Source organism: Phyllobates terribilis, unplaced genomic scaffold, assembly GCF_046119375.1.
Source record: "Phyllobates terribilis strain yellow unplaced genomic scaffold, ASM4611937v1 Scaffold_208__1_contigs__length_3488620, whole genome shotgun sequence".
Lineage (NCBI taxonomy): Eukaryota > Metazoa > Chordata > Amphibia > Anura > Dendrobatidae > Phyllobates > Phyllobates terribilis.
Window position 1 is genome coordinate 2,360,572 of NW_027362968.1, and position 6,949 is coordinate 2,367,520.

The 6,949-nt window shown below is 44.2% G+C and overlaps 1 non-coding gene across 1 annotated transcript; it reads right to left on the bottom strand.

The window, feature by feature from the left end:
- Positions 1-1,111: 1,111 nt before the first annotated feature.
- TRNAA-UGC (transfer RNA alanine (anticodon UGC)) lies at positions 1,112-1,183 on the bottom strand. Its single transcript has one exon. It is a non-coding gene; the product is annotated as a tRNA-Ala (tRNA).
- Between the last annotated feature and the right edge of the window lie 5,766 nt (positions 1,184-6,949).

A 6,949-nucleotide genomic window follows, 5' to 3' on the forward strand; every position in this document is an offset into this window, starting at 1 on the left:
TAGGAGGCCGACCATTGCTGCTGTTTACCTTCTGAACTTTGTGTTGAAGCCTGATTGACCCAGGACCCGCAATCCTCTATGTCTGGAGGACGTGTTGCATCACAGTGTCCAGATTCCGCCTCCACATGCCTAAAAGGCCCAATTTCAAGTGCAAGCAAGCAAGCAGTATGGTATTGCAGCCTGGGGGTGGGTGAGTGGGTGGCAGGCTGCATACTTGCTCTTTCATTGCAAGGAATGGGGGAGGTACAATTGAACACTGCCCTGGGACAAGGACTTGCACGGGGATAGTTGCAAGTCTGCATCTTCTGATGCGGCAAGGATAATTTCTGATGGGCACACTTTTAGGCAGTGACCTAGGTGTCAGAGATGCATCCAGGGGTCTTCCCCATGCTGTTCCCATGTCTTTTCAGCACTGTATGCATGTGTCACACAGCACATGGCCAGATAAGGTTGTAAAATGTTAAAATGACATTTCACGGTGATTGCATTTGTCACGGTTGAAAGCAATGCAAAAGTGCAAAAACGCATAAAAAATGCTACTTGTGAACATAGCCCAAGGTGTGGAGGAGTATTTTTGTTTTTGGTTATTTATTTTACCTTATACACAAGTCATTACCCTGGAAAGGATGTTCCTTAACATATTTCACAGGAAAACAGTTTCAGTTTCATTTTTGGACCTTCTATTGTGAGCCCGTAAAAGTGGCTTAATACCTCTGACCACGTTATTGACAGCAGTGACCTGGGGGTCAGAAATGCTTCCTGGGGCGATCCCCATGCTGTCCCCATGTCATTTGAGCACTGTCACTATCGTTTTGGGCACTTTTTAGGCTTTCTACAGACTGCCGGGGGTGCCGCCGCAAAAATGCTCGGGTCTCCCATAGGGACATTGGGTTCATTGCTCGGGTCCGGCAACCGAGTATCACGGCGAGCTCGGGCCGAGCTTCGAGCACCCGAGCATTTTAGTGTCGCTCAACACTAGTCCCTATCTGATATTTAGTTCTGTGTGCAGTTTCTGTGTTACACCCAGACAGACGAACCGCTGTATACTCACACGTATCAGATTCCTGAATGTTTGGAAACTTTTCTAGTTTTTTTTTTTTATCACAAAACATAGAGATGTCGGGGATTGAACCCAGGGCCTCATACATGCAAAGCATGCGCTCTACCACTGAGCTACATCCCCTGTATGGACACACAGGGATTTGTTCTCATCTCCAAGAGTCACTAATCTATGACTATCTACTAATAGATTTTCTCTGTTATTTTTTCTCTTTTATAATCATGCAGCATAAATAACATCATATTCTCATAGTCTGGACTATTAGGGACAAGACGAAACTATTTTTCTTTAATTTTTTATTATTTGTTTATATTTAAAATATGGGGAAAAAAGGAGGCGATTTTATTTTTTACATCTTTTTTTGAACAGATTAAAAAAAAATGCAATTCTCCTTTTCCCATATTTTAAAGAGATTGTTCCCTACTGGATGGCGCTTTTCGATTGTCCCAATCAAATAAGAAGAAAGCATAGAGCACTTACCTCCCAGATACGCACCGTGACAAGCACTGCACCCCATGATGATCTCCTGACATTGCTTATGTCTGATGATTGGTTGCAGGCCATCAGCGGCGGCAGAAAGGCGGCATCACCTGCAGGAGACAATACACTCTTGTGTCAGTGTGAGCGGGCTGTCGTCGAGAGCAGTCACATTAGTGACTGCTGATGTGACTGCTCTCCAAGTCATCCGGACTGTCATGGGACAGTATGGATTATATTCACGGCGGACAGGTGAGTATTATGGTGGTTTACTATTTTTTGTAGTTTACTGGTGACAAGGGCATCAGGGATTAGGTGTTAAGGTGAGCATTATGGTGTTTTTTAATTTTTTCTCTTTTACCGGGGACAAGGACTTCGGTGGATTAGACATAAAGGTGAGTATAATACTTTTTTATTTTTATTTCAATAAAAGAGTGTTTGTCTTTATTTAAAATAAAGGACTTTATTCTGGGTGTTTTTTTTTACAATCTGACTATTGGGTTAGTAATAGGGCGTCTTATAGATGCCTCTCCATTACTAACTTGTGGGCTTGATGTTAGCGGCCATAAAACAGCTGACGTCAACCCCATAATCATTAACCCACTTGTCATCGCATTAAGACAAGTGGGAAGAGCAGAGGCTAAGCATCAGATTTGGCACATTTTATTGATGTACCATTTCTGGGGCGGATGAGAGCTGATGTTTTTAGTCTAGGAGGGGGCCAATAACCATGGCCACTTCCTAAGCTATTAATATCAGCCCGCAGCTGTCTGTTTAGCCTTTGATGGTTAGTGAATATAGGGGGACCCCACATCAATTTTTGTTTGGGGTCTCCCCTTTAATAATCAATAAAGGCTAAGCAAACAGCTGTGCGCTGATATTAATAGCCTGGGAACCGTAATGGGTATTGACCTGTTCCCAGAATATTAATATCAGCCACCAGCCGTTGACTTTCCCTTTGCTGATTATGAAAATGACGAGGGACCCCACTTATTTTTTTTTTATTAACAAGCACAGTAAAATAGACACCTAAGGTAACCTTAGTTCGCAGCCTCTAGGTGTTCCAGCAGCTGGAAACTCCCAAAACCTAAAATGTCCCTCAAAGTTTCCCATGAGATTTCTGGGCCTTGCAGCTGCCGGGAGACCCGGTGGCTTTGAACTCTACAAGGTTACCGGAGTTCAAGCCACCAGGTCTGACAGTAGCTCTAACGTGGGACTTTTGAATGCCGGAGTGCCGGACAGGCGCCGGGAGCTGAATGCAGCTCACATCATTGTTGCCTGAGATCAGCGCCGAGCAAGAGACAATGATGGAAATTGTAGTCAGCACCCCTAGGGTACATTATGTGTAAAATAAAGAATTAAATTTAAAAAAACAGAGTGGGCTCTGGCCAAATTTTCATAACCAGCAGAGGGAAAGCCGTGTGCTGGGGGCTGATATTACTAGCCAGGGAAAGGGGCCATTAGCCCAAAATGTTCCCTGGTTATCAATAACAGCTATCAAAAGACTGACCGTCACTTCCAAAACAGAAAACTGGTCTGTACAGGTGCTTACTAAGAGTAGCCATCTCTATATATGACTAACAAATAAAGTAGCACTCTGTAGCGCTATAGCATGCAAACATGAAAAATATGAAATTTGAATAGCATTACTGCTCTAGAAAATAGAAATAAATGAGAATTCTTAGCGCATAAATTGGCCAATTCATGTGTATCCGACAGCCACGGTAAGGCGACTCTCGTCACCTGGAACCTACCTGGTGTGAATCCAATCTTATACTAAAGTCTACATGTATACGGGAGGGTAAGATCCTGCTATAATTAAAACCTCCTGAGGCTTAGGGATGGAGTGATCAGTCAGAAATCTTACAAATATATGTATATGTATGTAAATGTATACAAATATCAAAAGACTGACCCTCACTCCTCACTTCCAAAACAGAAAACCGGTGTGTACAGGTGCTTACTAAGAGTAGCCATCTCCATATATAACCAACAAATAAAGTAGCACTCTGGAGCGCAATAATATGCAAACATACTATTGTTATAGTTACTATTGTTATACTTTAGGAGGGCAACTTCACCATCTCCTTCTCCAAAATCTGCACCTTGCTGGTGATCCACTGACCAGCCCACCCGAGGTGTCCACAGGGAATCTGCCAGGTAGGAAGATTACCAGTCCAGGCCCTGTTCTAATAGATAGTTTTGTGGATTTGGGGTAACTGAGTGATAGGGACACATTATTATAGGGGCACGTGACACCCACATAAAATCCATGTATGTCATGTAGGACGGCCCTGGTGGTACAGAAAAGTAAAAACACTGATGACTTTTTTTTTTAGAGGCATTTGTATACTTTACCTTCTATTATTATTTATTCTATTTTCACTCATTTATATAACCTGATCATTTCCCTGACAGGTCGGTGAGTTGTTTATTGTTTAGCAATAATGTATCACCCACAACTATAAATGATAAAGAATAACATTCCATTCTTATCATTTACAGCAGAGGATAATTTACACCATATATAACATGTATATAATATCTACCAAAGCGAAAAAACGACTATTCTACAAACATGGAGAAAACTGATTTTTCTATCTTTTCCAACACAGATTTATATACATTTATATTCTATTAATCAGATGGGATATTTCTATTCCACATTCTCTGCCTCATTCACCAGTTGGCAGCAAACATGGCGGCCTGGCTGCTCTGATGTCACAATGCTCAGGATTAGGGGGTCACTCAGTAATGATGTCATAATGACATCATGGAATGTCCTGAGGGTATATAATCTCTGAGCACTGTGACATCAGCGCCATTTCTTGAGTTGATGCTTTTGCTGAGACTTCACTTTGGTTGTGGAAGAGCGAACTAGTTTGTGTTACACATCTGGTGATTACTTCCATTTATTCTTCTTGATCTTTGATCAGAGCACAATAACACCGGTGCCACCGGAGAGCTTAGTTCTCCAATATTCTATCAGCCAGCTCCAGGTACCTAAGTCATGAGCGCCCGGGAGCTGCGCCAGCTGATTGCTGACAATGAGGCATGGCTGCGCCGACCAGAAAATCAAGGTAAGTGAAATATTTGGGGGAGATCCATAATATTCCCACACTATAGGGCTTTCCTGGGAGGAGATATCCCTGGGGTATGAGGGGACACATTTCAGGACAGAAAGTGCAGGTTAACTAAGGCCAAAATAAAGTCAATTCTTTCTAGGGTTCCCCTCGCCCTAAACACCACAGCAGTAGAAGGAACCATCACTATAGCCCAAAAGTGTTTGCTAAAATTGGGAAAAATTCTGATATATCCTCATTTCTTTATAGGTCAGGCCATAATTGTCCATGGACGGAGGAGGTCTCCACTAAGAGATGAGGAAAGACCTTCTACCAGTGATGGACGCCAGAGAGACAGCAATGCTGTCACTGAGAGGAGAGGGAGACGGGCCAGAGATCCTCCACGGCGTAGAGGACAGGAAGAGAGCAGGGATAGAAGCCGCTCTCCTCTAAGACCAGCCCCTGCGGAGCCCTCCGGAACAACAGGAGAGAGCAGCAGAGATGGCGGCCGTCCCCTCCCACCCATTCAACTGGAGGAAGTGGGTGTGATGACACCACCACTGCCACAGGTGGAGCCACCTGCACAAAACCTACCTGTGCAGGAGAGACCTTCTACCAGTGATGGACGGTCTCCTCCAAGAGACGAGGAAAGACCTTCTACCAGTGATGGACGTCAGAGCGACAGCAATGCTGTGGAGCCACCTGCACAAAATCTACCTGTGCGGCAGAGGCGGCAGCATTGGGTTCGCAGGAGAGCACTGCTAATTGCAAATCTCCCAACAAGGGATGTAACCGCACAGGAGGAGGCCGAGTCATGTATCATCTGTATGACCGAATATGAGATCGGAGAGCAGGTCACGGTCCTTCCATGTGACCACACCTTCCATCAGGGATGTATTACTAGATGGCTCCGCTCCAACCCTCTGTGCCCCCTGTGCCGTAACCACTGCTTCCATTGAAGCCCCATGTTCATGGTGCAGACAGTGGTGGAGAACATACTGACCCCAGCCCAGGTAAGGGAGCAATGCATACATTAACACTACATTCATTACAAGACCGTAAAAAATATCACCTTTAACCTCCTGCTGTTCTGATCTCTCTTTAGTTTACCATCAGCTTTGGTCAACATCTTACCAAGCATGAAGGGCCATGAACACCCCAAAAACACCAGATGGTAAGTCACCTCTCATTCCCGCTGCCCCATGATATCTATATCACATGTGACATATAAGTAATTGTTCTTTTCTCCTTTTCATAGAAAGATGATCCAAGTCTGGAGAACATTGAGGAATTAGATCAGAATGACTTGTCCTTCATGTAAGTAGATATTAGAATTTGCTTTTTTATATTTTCCAGCTGATTATTAACTTTTTACTGGGAATCTATTGATGAGATGTAATAATTTGGCGTCTTCTCTTTACAGAAATCTGCAGAAGTTACAGATCATTTCCATAATGATCCACAGATCCCTCATCTGCTTCATAGAGACCCTGATTTCATCATGTGCAGAGATGCTGATAACAGCTGCAGCCCCAGACTATGATATCCTCATATATTCCATTATTTATCCAAATATTCCTAAAAATAAATAATATTTACCATCTCTATGTCTGGTTGTGACTTCACTATATAGAATGTTGTTACGTAACATTAGCAGCACATAATGATAAGTGAGGGAGGGATTTACCATTAGTTGGTATAGGGGTAGTGGCAACAGATAAAGGGGATGTCCAGCTCTTTTATATTGATGGCTTACCCTTAGGAGAGGCGACCAATATCAGATTAACGGGGACGCGACTCCCGGCACGCGCGATCAGCTGTTCTTGGTGCCGGTTGGATGTGATTATTTGCAGACTGGAACAGCACAGCGCCGACAGCTGCATAGTGGCCACAGCGGGGTACTGCAGATCCACTCTATTCATATGAATAGGGTCAGGTGTGCAGTACCCGGAAGCGGCCACTATACAGCTGGCAGAGCAGTACAGCACGGGCGCTGGCACCGCGTCCCACATTGCTTTAAACTGCTCGCGATACTCATCTCTCCACGTTCCTCCGCAGTTCCGGTGTCTTCCGACTCTGTGACGTCTCAGGGCAAAGGGCGCGATCACTACAGCCCCCCTTCTGTGCTGGGCAGTCACAGTGCAGAGAGCCGGAACACGCTGTGGAGACAGGACCTGCGGACAGCGGGGAACAAGGAGAGGTATTTGATTATTATTATTATTTTTATGTATGAAGCATTATATGGGGCCCATACTGTATGAAGAATTATATGGGGCCCATACTGTATGGAGCATTATATGGGGCCCATACTGGATGAAGAATTATATGGGGCCATACTGTATGAAGAATT